The sequence below is a fragment of the Hirundo rustica genome, chromosome 4, assembly GCF_015227805.2.
Source record: "Hirundo rustica isolate bHirRus1 chromosome 4, bHirRus1.pri.v3, whole genome shotgun sequence".
In the NCBI taxonomy this organism is placed as follows: domain Eukaryota; kingdom Metazoa; phylum Chordata; class Aves; order Passeriformes; family Hirundinidae; genus Hirundo; species Hirundo rustica.
In genome coordinates, this window is record NC_053453.1 from 59,596,457 (window position 1) to 59,611,304 (window position 14,848).

Below are 14,848 nucleotides of genomic sequence, written 5' to 3' on the forward strand. Positions count from 1 at the left end.
TTATGTGCTTTGTTGGTGGTTTTTAATTTTTTTTTTTTTCTCTTATAGTATTGCTCATCTAAACATTTATTTAAAAGAAAATTTTGGAAAAAGTTCCGCTGTGCACTGGCTGAATAATAATATGGATAGTATGAAGATTTTGGCACAAAGCAAACTTAAAGAGCTTTTGTTCTTGTTTAGCTCTGTGAGTAATTTCTACTTTATTTGACTCTTGCTGCATGAAAATATCTTGTATGCTGCCACTGCTGATTAATATTTTACCATTTTAATTCAGAGGGACATGTACAGAATGTACAAGTGTAAGGGCAATCAGATGTTGACAACCTGATGTGATTTGATCATGATTAATAATAACTCTGCAGGGCCTGGCTTGTTTATAGATTTCAAACCAACCAGCCAAACAGCCTCACCACCATCCCCCCATCCCCCCGTATTCTCACCTTCTCTAATACTAAAACTGTTCTGTGCTGATGAGCATGTCAGTGTTCTCCAGCAGCTCCTCTTCTGCTTTCTTGCTTGCAAATCTGAGCCAAGTTATGGACTGGACTGGAGGAGTTTCAGTTTTGTTATCAAATTTTTCCATTTCAAGGAGTTAACACTTTTTTTTTTTTTTTTTCCTATTGGCTGCTCCACTGAAACTGGATATTGTGTAGATGAGAGTAAAATTCGTCTAAGCCACTGTTTCCAGAATGTCTGAAACTTTGTCCCTTTGCTGTGATATAGTGTATGAGCAACAAATTCTAACCCCAGAATACTCATTAATTGTGGTTGTTTATTTAAAAATAAAAGTTTTTTGAATCTAATCAAACATAGCTATTGTTCTATTCCTGGAAATGGGAGAGACCATAGTGTGAACATGGAATCATTCCTCTGAACACACAAAACACTTTTGCTTATTTTGGGTTAGAGGTTGGTAGCCTTCCTAAATCAGCATTCAGTGGAGATCCTTGCTGTCAAATAGGAAAGAGTAAAGAGCCAGCAATGTTTACCATCATGTACTGCACTTAGTACATAGGCTTCCTGTATATCCCAAAAGAACTTCTCAGATCTTTTTGCTCCCAAATCTAAGCATCATAATCCCCAAATCCCCAGAGAGATCACTGAGGAAGACAGGAAGGCTTCTTGTGGTTCACAGCATCCTCCTAGTCTAAATAATTGTGACTAGAATCCCTTATAGCTGTATCTTTAGTGTTTCTCTTTGTGAAAACAAAATGGATGAATTTTCCCTTTTAGAATAAAATATTGAACAGTCTCTCCATTGAATAGGAAACATAGGTGTTTCTAGCAGCCAGGTGCTGCTTTAGGGGGAGGTGACAGATGTACAGGATGTAGGTTGTGTTCAGAGGAATGTACTCGAGGCCAGTTTGGCAATCATCCACTGCCACTGTGCTGTGTTGAGTCAGCTGCAGTATTTATATCCATTTTTAACATCACTTCTGATAAATCACATATGTAGATGTCTTTGCTGTGACAAATGCATGTCTTAAATTTGAATGTGATTTCTTCTGAGTTGGAGAGTGGATGAATTTTGGAATTCGGTTGCTTTGGATCATGTAGGACTGAACTGAAAATATTTTCTGGGGTGCTTTGTCTTAATTTTGTACCTTCCAGGTATGAATGCCACAACTTATTAAAGCTTCTACTTGTAATGGAAGAGAGGGACTGATTAACAGCCGAATCTGAAACCTGTTAGACTACAGATTTTGCTATATTGTGTCCCATGATGCTGTAGGCTTGCCTTAAAATTAGATATTAGATTACATTTTACTGAAGCAATGGAAATAGACTATTTCAAGAGAAAAAAGATATCCCAGTCTTACAATATAGCCTTAATTATTTGTCATAAAAAGCTTAATGGAAGCTTAAATAAAATACCGTAAGTTTAAATAAATAGCAATATAATATATGATATAATGCCACTGAATCCTAAGTAACTGTAGTCCAGATGAGCAAGTGCTCTTCGCACACTGTTGGATGCAGCTGTTTTCCTGTTGATGACAGCAATCACTCCTAATGGCTATAATGCTGAAGTCAAAGGTAACTCTGCAAACCACAAGCTCTGCACACCACAATTTTTCTTTCATTAATTTCTGTTGAGCTATCGCTTCCTTTTATAACCTGAAATTTTGAGACGAAAGTGTGTAAAAATTTAATGTTTCTGCTGTTAAAGTTGCAGGAAGTAATATGACAAAAAAGATCATTATAATTCATACTGAGCTTTCAAATTATAGGTTCAGAGCGTGAATGAAAGGGTCAGAAGGGTTTCTGGGTGAAATGGGGGACAGTATTGAGAGATGATGATGTTTAAACTCCTTTTTTTTCACGAGAATGCTGAGGATCTTTGCCCTCCTGGTAGCTGGGAGAAAATGAGAGTGGTTGATTTACACTGGTAGCATCAGACCATTGAAAAGTACTGTATTCTTCTTTCTCTTCTATTAAGCTGAGAGAGGTATAATGCATACTTCTGATAATGTAGTTTTCTCATGTTTATCTCCCCAGGATGGATTAGACATGCCAATTATGCTTCAGGGCTGGGTGTTGGACCATGTAGTCTCCTGTTATGTCTTCTGTTCATGTGTTTATAGAACTCCTATTGATCATGAAATATCAATGTTCTGATGTGTAAGTTCTCACCCTTCAAGAAGCAATAACACAGCAGACACATACCTTTATGTCAGAACTCTTAGTTTGTTCTGTTTTAAAACAAATCAAATTGAGGAATGGACTTCTAAAGAAGCTGCATGGAGTGAGTAACACATGAGTGCCCAGCTGTCTAGAAAGCTGCCAGCATCATCCCTGCCTGATGCTATGGGATTTATCTTAAGAGGGTGGGGGGGTTTTGTTGGTTGTTTTTTTTGGGTTTTTTGGTGGGGCTTTTTTTGTTTGTTTTGTTTTGGTGTGGTGTTTTTTGTTTGTTTGTTTGGTTTGTTTGTTTTGTTTTGTTTTTCTTTTTGTTTTTCTTTGGGACACGGTAGAAATTGTCAAGTCTTTTTATTCTGCCTGAAAATTATCTCATACCATTTCAATAATACAGCAGTCAATGCAGAAAGGAGTCAGGAGCTTTTGGCAGTCAGGGCTTGCTTGCTTCCATGCTGAATTTTGCATGGTGCAAATGTGTAGCAGTAGAAGGGTTGGAGGCCTCCTGCTGAAGTTGGGTGTAAAGACCACAAGGATGAGAAGCAAAAATGGAGGAGCAAATTACAAGACCTGTCTTGTTTACGAGTTTCCTGCTACGGGAAAATAATAACTTCCTACTACACAGTTTATTACTGTAAAAAAGAATAGTGAAGCTGCAAGTGAAAGATAACTTACAGAAATCCTTTCTCTGAATTTATTAATGTGTTTCTAGTTCCTAACAAACTAAAATACAGGACTTCTCTTCTACAGAGTGACAGACATTCTGCATTGCTAGAGCTGGTCATTGTTTTCTTAATTAGTGAGGGTTCCCAAAAGGCCTTAAAGGTGAGAATTCATTATGTGGAAAAGAAAATAACTATACTCGATGGCACTGAGACAAACGAATCCTCATGTGCAAGGATCTTTTTTCTTTTGAAAGAAAAATTTTGAAGATACATTTCCTTTGTCATAGGTACCCACTCACACAATCTGCTGTTAGTATGTGTTGAAATACTTTTCATTGCTTATTTCCTGAGCTGTGTGACTAAGTTATGAAATCCAGAAGTTCCTTTTTCCTAGAATGAGTTTATAAAGCTCATTCTATGTCCAGTTTAAGGACTGCCTCCCAAATAAGTAGGTTTACTTGCACAAAATCACTGGAATGTAAGGATTTCTGCTTGTGGCACTGGCATTCCTTTATAAGGCATGGGTAGCTGTAAGTAGTTTTCTTCTGGTTTTGTGGGTGTTTTTCCTTAATAGTTACTGGTTTTGAAGTAAATAGATGTCCTCCGGGAGAGCCTCAGAAATATTTGAAAATCAAGACATACAGCATTTTTCTCATCCTGGCCTGTAGCTGATATGTGTATGGGTCTCTGGAGAAGAATTAGAAACCAGCAGGAGGCCAGTAACCTCTCTCAGTAACCTGTGGCCAAACTTTTCTGTGCAGGACTGAATTTGTGGTCTAGATCTAGTTTTTCTGCTGATATCAGAAAGAAAGCTTGTTTCTTGCTGTTGTTGAGGACAAAACCATCTGTCAGTGTCCAAGGGCAGTTGCACTAAACTGAATTCTCCTGGCTTGGATGAGCAGCAGTGGGAGCAGAACAAGAGTGTGTTGATCCAAGGCAGTTACCCCTACAAAGAGAAATAGAGGCTTGTGACCTTCCTCATTGCACACCATGGACTTGTCTTCAAATTTGAATTTGGTTTCTGACATTTTCCTGACCTTTCCTTCCTATTTTTCTGTCACATGCAGTCTGAGAATAGTGATGATCTTTGAAATTATGGATGGGAGACAAAGGGTGAGTGTCAGTACGGCCCCCCCACATCATTACCTTGCAGTGCATTGCCAAAGGTTTTATTTTCCTGAAAGCAAAGTTTAGTAATACATTTACTAGAGTGTTGTTTAAATATATAAACATGTATTTTTATATATATATATCTCAAAATATAACAGATATCCTAGCAGTTTAAAATGTAAGTACAGGCAGACTGGATGGAAAATATTTTATTGTAGTTCATATATACATAATATATACACAATTGCACTATATATATTCGCTAAGGAACATTGAAATGCAGTTAATTATTCATCCCTGATGGTACTGCTTTCTTTGGACTAATTTTTCATACCAGTGCAAAGACAATCAAAACTTCAAAAGTTTCTCCAATTTTTTTTTTGGTGAGCAAGATCAATTTATTCTATTTAGTGCACATGTGTCAGTCTTGCTCATTTCTCAGAATGTGTGGAGTCTTTCTTTGTAGGTGTGTCTTGATTTATGCTGTTTATTTTTTCCCTTATCCTTTTGTCTAATAAGTGCAATTAAAGGCAAACTATCAAAATTCCAGACTTTCAAGGTACTGCGGTGACTCACGTGCTAATATTCTTTTGTGTTTCCTTGTAGCAAAATAATAAAATCCTTGCAAGATCCCTCTTTGTTCCATTATATGTTAGTAGCAATAATAATACAAGCCTTCATGAGGTGCTTGCTGGCAGCAATACTGTACAGGAATAGGCTGTACTAGGCTGGTTACTTTTATAGAAAATAATCTGAAATAGAGATAACCTGATGTATGCTTCTAGTGTCATATGTTTGTCAGGGGTCCACCTAGAAGCCCTAACTGTGGCCAAGACCCCCAGTATTCCTCAGAATTTTCTAAATAGTTTCTGGCAAAACCTCTTTTTTTTTTCCCACCCCCACCCACCCCCCACCAGCTGCAAAACTGATTGCTTATTCTTCTGGGGACAGGTAGACTGCAAAGAAATCTCCAAGCCATTGAAATATAAAAAAAACCCAAAAACCCAGGAGTATTTTGGGTGGCTCCAGTGGAACGCACAGCTACTGTTGGCCTAAGTGTCCCTGTAAATTTGGGTCGTAAAAAAGCTAATTCTCTTGTGCAAGCTAGCATGGGAGGTGGGTGGAATTTTTTGGTTTTGTTGGTGTCACGTCAGCTATCAGTAAATCTTGTGATGCTGCTTTTCCTTCCTCTTGTCAGTGGAGCTGACAGCTGTGGGCATGGAAGGAGAATGCTCCAGGTTTGCCTTATCAAATACACTCCAAAATGAGGTTTCTTTAGATGGTTTTATGCTCAGTCAACCTGTGGAAAAACCTTCTGGGTAGAGAAAGGCAAGGTGTATTGTAAAATCAATGTGGTGTTGTTCTGAAAACTGTTAGAGACTGCCCAGAAAACTGCTTGTTTGGGTTGGATCTGGCACCTGTATAGAGACCTTAGAAACCTCTGGCAAAGTGGTGCCTGGTGAGTTTGGAGAAGAATTTAAATCGAATCAATGTGTATTATATAGGTGCATCTGCTAAATACATTTTAAGATTTTTTTTCTGCATTCTTTGCCACTAATAAGTTATCCACATGCAGAGGGCCAAAGTATGATGTAATATCTAATGCAGCTCAAATACCACTGTTCCTGCTCTACCTCAGATTACCTTTGCAAAGCCTAACTTTGATTTCTAAAGTTATAACAACCTTTTTTCTTTCCAAGTTTGATTGAAGTATAAGAGCTTCCTGTATCTGCATGAAGGAGACAAGCTCACTGAATACCCATAAGGTCGTGAGTTATTCATTGTGGTGACATTGGTTTGTCTAGATTTCCTTACTCTCCTACTGTTCGTGGTCGTTACTGTAGGGTAATTTACAGAGGAGAGAATGTACAGGCTATTCTTTTTCCAGTATTTCTATCTTTGTTTTGCCAGTTCTGTCCTAGAGCAGTCCTTCTGTTCCTATATAGAGGTTTCATAAACTCTTTAGTGAAGCCCAAGGAGAAAGGAAAGCCCCGTGGGCACAGATCCCACCCATGGGCTGCTCTGATGTCTGTTCTGCTTTCACTGGGAACTTAACCAGTAAATAAAAAGCACAGAGCAGAACCCCTGGGGTTGGGCTCTTCCCCAGAGCTGCATTTACTCCTGCATTGCTCAGAACCCCATCCAAAGAGCTGTCTGGGATCTCTCTTTGAGCCTTGTGAGTCTGAGCTTTGGCTGGCTCAGCCGTCAGACGCTGAATGTCAGACCTAGGAGGCTGCTGCTTTTCCATGGAAACACTCGGTGAGATTGCAGAGATAATCAGGCACGTCTGCTGGTTGCTGTGCCCCATTGTTGGGTGCTTCCAGACAGTGAACTGAATTGGCCTACCTTGACAGACTGAGTTTTTAGCTGAAATCTGTTCTACTCTTGCCATACCTCTTGCTTCTGTCTCTTTTTTTTTCTTTTCTTTTTTTTTTTTTTTTTTTTTTTTGATTGAATGCATTATTGTGACAGCTCATTCTGCTGTTGTGAGGCAAGCCTCTTGATGTTGGCTTTCCATTTCTCTCCATTCATGCACAACTTACAGAACCAGATCCCGCCCTCTTGCTCCTAGGTAGGTACCACCAGTACGAGCTGTTTCAGGCCTCTGATGTGCAAGGTCTGAGCTGCAGTGTGCTGTTGAGGGAGCCTTTGCCACTCTACATGCTCCTCAACAATTCTGTGCTCTACATTTTGCTGTTGACATAAAAATAATTCAGTGTTTATAATGTAAAATTATGTTAATTAGCTGTGTCTTTATTATCAGCGGTTAGTAAGAGGATTTTCTTTACTAGAGGGTGGGGCTGAAATCTAGAGCCTTTCGATGGCTGGATTTTCTTGAAATTAGATTTTACATAATTTACTTTCCATAATATTTGAAAATTACATTTATCAATGTGCCTGGACAACTCTAGATATGCTTTAGTATTGGCTTTAGGAAGAAACAGTATCTTTGCTACCAGCATTTCTAACTCGACAGCGCTGTTGATACAGCTCAGTGGGAGAGGTGCCATCAACTGCTTGGAAATGAAAGGAACTCTGGTTTACAGAATGAGTTTCAGTGTATCGGGCTGCTTCTGTGCCTGATCTGAAAATAACTGTCTTTGGAGACATAATAGTAAAAGTCTTGTTTCTTGTATTTCTGTAACTTGAAAGTTATTCTGGAGAAGTGCCCGAGAAGGAAGGATAACTTCCAGGCTTGTGGACCGAACAGATCACTAAGATGGCCTAGTACAACTGCTGTCCGTGTTTCTTTGTTTAGTGACAGTTGCCAAAAATAAACATCCCCAGGAGCAGCTGTTGTAACATTGAAAGAAGGATTGCTGCAGGGGATGGAGACAGTGTCATTGAGGTGGAGAGAAGGAGATAGCTCATCTCTGCTGCAAATCCCCCTTCTGTAAACAGTAGCAGCCTGGAAGGGAAAGGTTTATCACCCCAAACACTGACATCATGTGAATCAAATGCTGCCTGTGATGCCTTGGGAAGGCTGACCTGAAACAGAGACTGGACAGAGCTAGAGAATAAAGCAGGTATTTATTTACAGACCTCTAGCATACACCCTGGGCAGGACAAGAGCCTGACCAGGGCTACACCCCAGGTGGACCCAAAATGGTCACAAAATGGGCCACTGGTCATGAGGTCTCACACTGTCATAAGTTTTGGTCCATTTGCATATTGGGGTTTAATTGTCCAGTTACAGCTTCAGGTTGTGAGGTCTCATCCTTCTTGCTTTCTCTCTTCATTCCACCGTTATTTGTGCCTTTGAAAATGTTGTCCTTTGTCTTCATGAGGAAAAGGATTTGTTTTGTCTCCCTACTCTGTGAAGAGAGCTTACACACTTAAAGTGGGGCTCAGAACTACAGCCCTAGGCAGCACAGAATCTGAAAAAACATGAAAGCTAAATTTTAAGGCATCACCTGTAAGAACAAAAGCAAAACAGCTCCACTTTTTTTCCATGCCCAGCACGCATCTCCTCTCAGGGCACCCTGTGAAAGAAAATTAAATGCCATAGTCTTGTTTCTTGTGGCACTGAGGAGCACGGGGTGGTGTGATGCTGTGCAGCCTGAAATCGCTGGGGAAGTAACGGGAGTGAGGATGCTCCTTCTGCATCCTCAGAGCTGCTCCTGAGGAATCATTTGCTGTCTGCAGGGCTGAATTCATTGCTTTCCTCCTGCAAAGTACCATGTTTTTTAGGAAAACTGCCAGTTGAGATAAGGCAAGAGAGGCAGTGGAAGTGTGGAAGCATTGGCCTTTCTGTGCTTGTCACAAAAAATGCTAAATCTTGGGATTTCAAAAAAGTAAGAAGAATTTTTGCAAGTTTCAGCTTTTATGCTTGCTTACAAGAATAGATATATGTTTTTATGCTCTTAAAAATGTAGACATTCTGTTTCCCTTGAGGTACACTTCAGTACTAGATGGCTTGGAGCTAAAAGGAATACATGATGATTTTGTGCCCCTGTGCTTGGCACTGGTGGGGCTGCACCTCGAATCCTATATTCAGTTCTGGGCCCTTCACTATGAGAAATACATGGAGATGCTGGAGTGTGTCCAGAGAAGGGCAGTGGAGCTGGTGAAGGGTCTGGAGCACAAGTCCTGGCGTGTGAGGAGCTGCTGAGGGAGCTGGGGGTGTCTGGCCTGGAGAAAAGGGGGCTCTGGGGAGACCTTATCACTCTTTACGCCTCCCTGAAAGGAGGTTTATAACAAGGTAGGGTTCAGGCTCTTCTCCCAGGCAACAAGTGACTGTCCCTCACTTTGCACCAGTGCCAGTTTAGATTAGATTTTAGGAAAAAATCTTCGCTAACAGGGTTATCAAGCATTGGAACAGGCTGCTCAGGGAATGTTGATGGAATCATCATCCCTGGAAGTATTCAAAAAATGTGTGGGTGTGACACTCGGGGACATAGTTTAGGGGTGAATAGAGTGATGCTGGGTTAACAGCTGAACTCCATGATCTTCGAGGTCTTTTCCAAACTAAACAGTTCCATGAGTCTATATTTATATTGAAGTTGAGTCCTCTGTAGAAACAAAGGTGATATTATAATAGAGCAGATTAATGTTCTATTGCTTTACTTTGTCTGGCAGTAAATGTTGCAACTGTCAGGAATTACAAACCTGTTTCAGTAGAACTCTAAAAAATGGTATAACAAATGGGCAACAACTCAAAACCATTAGATGCTGTGGTTGGTTTTAGTTAAAGCTTTCAAATCTTATGCAGACAACAGTGACTACTATCTGTATGCCTCATTCTAAGCTCACATGATTCGTTTTGGGTGAATAGATTTTTAGGTGGTCATTACCAAAAGGAGGCACACACAACCCCCCCTTATCCAATTTGAAAAATATGCATTTCTAAAGCTTAGTTTCAGACTTCATCAACCATAATGCCGAATAAAATGACAAAATCTTGGTCTGTCAGATAGCAGCTGGGACTGGAAAAGCTGAAGCACATGGTGTCATTGTTGTGAAACACAATCCTTTCAATGGAATCAATTCAGGACACTGGATGTCAATATGTTCTTTATTTTCCATTCATGTCTTCCAGCTAAAACCAGTTTATTCCTAAATTTCTGCCTCTGAGCCAAACAAGAAGGGGAGATGACTAAATTTTCTTTTTTTTTTTTTGTCCACCCCTTCTCAGAATAATTTTGGATGTGCTGTTTTCCTCTGCCCCTTTCAAGTAGCTTGAATAAAACTTTTGTCATATGTACAGAGGATACATTTTTCAGTGTTGCTCCATATGCGTTACCTATCGTTCTGTCAAAGACTGTAGTGTGTCCCTTTGTCCCTTCCTTTTCATGATGGCTGCTCCACGTAGCTTATTTTTTTTCCATTGTATTTGTGCGAAACCAGACCTAATAATTAAAGAAATTCCAAGTAAGAAGCTGAAAAGGATTCCGACTGAGTAATGAGTACAGCTAGTTCTTGTTCAAGAACAGATGGACTACGGTTTTTTTATGGTGTATGGAACAGGTTTTCCAATACCATGGTAGCTTGTAATATTTCAGTAAACAACATAATTTTTAAATACAAAGCTAGAATTAACATAAATCCAGAAAATTGTTTTGTAGGAGGTGTCCCTTTCATAATGGAAAAGAGACTGAAACTGAACTTGAATCCCTATAATTTTGAAGTCAATTTTCCAAGAATTGTAATTGCTCCAATTTTTAACCCCGGAAATGCATACAAATCTATAAGTACATCAAAACTAATTTCTGAGCCAATGTCTTTATTTTTAAGAGGCAAAAAGGAAATTGTGCTGCTGCCTTTCATGACCCTTTAATGCTGAAAAGTTTTTATTATTAACAATTGGCAAGTCGAATAGGATATTTGCTTTCTTCCTTACTTTATTTTACTGCTGTTGCTAATAGATAATTATGCTTGGTGTCCATATAAGCTTAAGAATTTGTTGATGATGTAAAGATTGCTTATTTAGAGGGAGAAAATGGAATGAAATTAGCAGCATGAGTCAGAATGGTCTACTAGTCCTGGAGTGAAAGTTGGCAGACCTGGGTTGTGTCCCACACCTTTCACCAGTATCCACAATAACCTTGTGAGTTCCTTCTGAAATCTGGGTCCTCTTCACTTTTCTGTGGTGGGAGCATTCATATGGATTACAGATACTCTTGTGCTGTCAGCAGGGATCTGAAAGGCTCCCAATGGTAATGCACCAGCAGTTTAATACTGGTGTCTCTTACCAATGTAAACGTCACTGGGCTTGCTGTGAAACAAATTAAACATCTTTGTGCAGCGAGGATGAGGAAAACTGGAAGTTTGGGCGGGAGGAGGGATAAAATCATAGAGCTCCATGCATGAAACTACTTGCAGAAGACAATATTTTTGTGATGGTGGGGTCCAGCTCAGGGTTTTTCAGTCTATTAGAGGAATGAAAGCTGTTCTGCAGGACCAGCTAGAAAATTAAAGGAGAAAGGAAACTATTTTCCCTTCCTCAAAAGAATAGTTTGCTAGACCTAAGTTAGTGTGCAGGAACCCGAGGTCTAAATTTGGTGCAGCTTCAAGTAAAATTACCCAGGTTTTTTTTGACACACCGTTAGTCATAAGCGCTGAGTGGTTTTGAGAGTGGAGCAGAGAAAGTTTGTGTGAGTCAAGGCTATTGTACATTCAGTGTTTCAAACTGAAAATATTTTGAGACTCTGCAACTCATCGGTATTTAAAACCTTTATATGTTCTATATTCTTTCAAAGCCTTTTTATTTTGCAAAGAAGATCCCTATCTGTTGGATGTGAAAAGCCACTTCCCTTTCCCCTGCAGACATCCTCAGTGGGAATTCTCTGAGCTGGTGCACACACCTTCACTGTAGGTGTGGAGCTGTGCAGGGTCTGGCAGGGTGAGAGCAGAGGTTTCTAGCGCACCTTTGATATGGAAAAAAAAGTCTTTTCTAGACACGCCTCTCCTGGCAGTGCAGCAGAGAAACAGGGCAGTTTTGCCTGCTGCTGAATCAGCATTGATCTCGGCAGATGCAGAGCAGATAAGCCTGACAGAAGCCCTGAGACCAAAACAGAGGGTCTGTGCAGCTCTTGTTGAGCAATAGATTACGGTATCTTGAGGGGAGCAATTTCAAAGTCCGGGAGATAGAGATCAGGCAGCAGCCGTTTCCGATCGTGCTGAAATCAAACCCATTCAGGGGAAATAAGGCTGCCTTCATCAAATCATTTTGTCAGGGAAAAACCAGATCCCAGCTCATTTCCCCGAGCGCTCTGTTTTAACGGCGAACAGAGCTCCTGCTTCGCTTCACCCCCATCTCACGGGCGCTTTACCCCCTGCACACCGCGGGCACAGGCGGTGCCAGGGTGAAACCTGGCGGGCAGCTTTTGTTGAGGTGTCGCTCCCGCCCGCGAAGGCAGCGCACCTGCCAGGCATGCCCAGTCAGCCCTAGAGCCGGCTCTGCCCGCGCTCGGGCTTTGGGAGGCTGGAGCACAAAGAGCGCTTGTTGCCCCGCTCCCCGGGAGTCTCCCAGTGCTACCGCTAGCTGGGGAGGACTGGTTACCATGGAGGCTGCCATCTGTTCGCTCCCTGCTGGAATGTGATTATCCTCGCTGGGTCGGGAACCAGCGAAAGCAGGGGAGCGTGTGCTGCCGGCAATTATCTGCAATGGAGTGCGTTAATGGAAGGCTGGAATTAGCTAGCTGGAGGAGCGCATAAAAGGATTTTACCAAAACTGTTAATGATTTCTAGCCAAGAGGAGCGAGCTTTTTGCAAGGTCGGTGCTAAATTCATTTTGTACGTAGGTAATTTTTAACTGATGTAGTGGCTTTAAGATTTGAGAATGGCCAGCACCGCGGAAATAATGCTTATTGTTAGGAGGGTGTGGGGTGATTGTATTTTAAGGATCTTCGTTTGTCTGTTGCAGTTGAAGCAGTTCAATCTGGGGTAGTTAAAGTAGTAAGTCAGAACAATAACTGGCCGAACTGACACAAATGGAGCCATCCATATCTCTCGTCTTTATGAAATGCTGTTTGCTGCCAGATTTGTTTGATTTACGCATCTTTTCAGAATTACTGAGTGATTTCTTTTTGGATTGTGATACGTGTTTGGTTTTCGTACTGGCATGAAGGGTGAGACGAGGGGGAAATGTTCGAACGGAGCTGGGGATACAATGGGTGTTTAGCGTGTTTTATGCAGTTTGCCCAGAGGAAGCAGCGTAAGGGAGGCAGAATGCAGGAGCAGGTTTTCCACTCCTCGTTCCCACCCTCTGTCCCTCTTCCTAACTCACCAACTGACCAAACATTTTGGACTATTTCTCTTATAGAGCTTTATTGTATAAAGACTTGACGTGAGTTTTCAGCATTCTCTGCAAATACTGTGACTATTTTGATGACAGGATTTCATTTAAAGGGGAAAATAAAATTAGAAGTATATCCTTGAAAGGTTTTCTTGTCCTATAAAATACTTATTTTGCTGTGTTGCAAGAGCTAGGAGTATTAATTTTTTCTATAATATATGCAAGGTGAACATTTAAATGCAATTGAAAGTGCTAATTTAAATGAGGGACATTAAAATTTTGCATCCCAAAAATGCAAAATGTAATTTCAGTAGATGTTTTTAGTCACGTATGAGGTTTCCCTTTTCAAATGTCTTATGCTGCATCCCCCATGCCAGAACTGCCATTTTTATTTGGTGCAGGGGAGAACACTACTAGAGGCTTTTAATTAAAACTGTGTCAGTGCTAATTCAACTGCTCTGTCCTCTGCTTTTAGGCAATGAAAATGTCAGTGCATTGGAGTCTGGATGGAAAGTTACTGATAGAGTTAATAAGTCATGATTACAACATATTTGACTAAGATAAATTTTTAACTTACACGATGCTTTTCAAGTCTTGGTGCCAAACAAAAGTGTGTGGGAGGTTGAAAGGGTTTTTATTTCTTCGAGTACTTTAACTGTTTATGGTGAACGAGCTTTTCATGTGCTTGTGGGAGGCTGGTGTATGTGCCTGAAGTCCTTTCAGTAATCATGTAACACACTCATATTGGTGGAACTGGGGGAGCACCCTTAATGAAACCTGTGTCAACTTGTAATTAAAAAAAAAAAAAAAAAAAACCCTTTTAAAAAATTCCCTTCCTTCCCCAGTATTTAAATATTGCATTGCCTTTGAAGTTGGTGATTTATGCAAAACTTGCTCTGAATGGGCGGCAGTGGACTTGTTCACACGTGCAAGTCCCAAGGCTGTAATTGCATTGTCAGAAGGAAAGGGGCAGATTGACTTTTGTGCTTGGAAAGAGATTAGACTTTCACCCTTCAGGTGTTATCCTGGACCTGCCTGGAGTGAAGGGCAACCCACCCAAGGTTATTCTGCTGTGGGATGTGTTTCTCTTCCCTGCTCTGCTGGGGAAGGCAGCTGCATCCCGCAGGATTCACTGTCACTGCGTGTGAATTACTGTCTCGCTGGCAAGTCTTCACAGACAGCAACAATCCTAAGGGCAGGAAGGTAATGGTTTGTGCACCCTTTCCGGGGGTGATTTCTCCTGATTGCTAACTGGGGCTGTGCTGAGGAGCCTGTTTTCCCACTGCCTCTGCTGAACCTGTGTCAAGGAGAAGCAGGGGACTGCACATTCTGCACTCTCCAGCTCTTATATGCTCGGATGAGCACCATGTAAATGTCCAAACAGTCTTAGACTTTTTTTTTTTTTTTTTTTTTTTTAATTTTTGTTTTGATTAGTCTATCTGTGTCTGTTGGATACTTTTTATATTATTAAATTTTACTTTAGGTCACTAGGTCAGCGTTGATTTGTGGATGCAGGATTTAAAGGCTAGACACTGTTTAATCCATTTGAGCATCTGGCCTTTCATAGTAGACATCCCATTTCCATGTAAGAGAGGAACTGTGTAATGTCTGTTGGAAACTAATGATTTCTTTATTTAAAGGCTTTTTTTTTTTTTTTTTTTTTTTTTTTTAAGTCTTTGGTAGATTATTACAAGTGGCT

General features: G+C 40.6%; 1 protein-coding gene across 4 annotated transcripts in view; it reads left to right on the top strand.

Moving 5' to 3' along the window:
- Positions 1 to 14,848, top strand: part of LOC120752454 (protein bicaudal D homolog 1) — a 282,990-nt gene that overhangs the window by 201,694 nt on the left and 66,448 nt on the right. The window contains exon 1 of one of the 4 annotated variants that reach the window (XM_040063520.2): positions 125 to 184. The exons of 1 other annotated variant lie outside the window; for it this stretch is intronic. The gene's annotated coding sequence lies outside the window, so the exon portion shown is untranslated. Of the gene's footprint in view, positions 1 to 124; positions 185 to 12,385; positions 12,628 to 14,295; positions 14,353 to 14,848 lie in introns of those variants that run through there. 2 more of the 4 variants (XM_040063517.2, XM_040063521.2) reach the window with 2 other exon arrangements.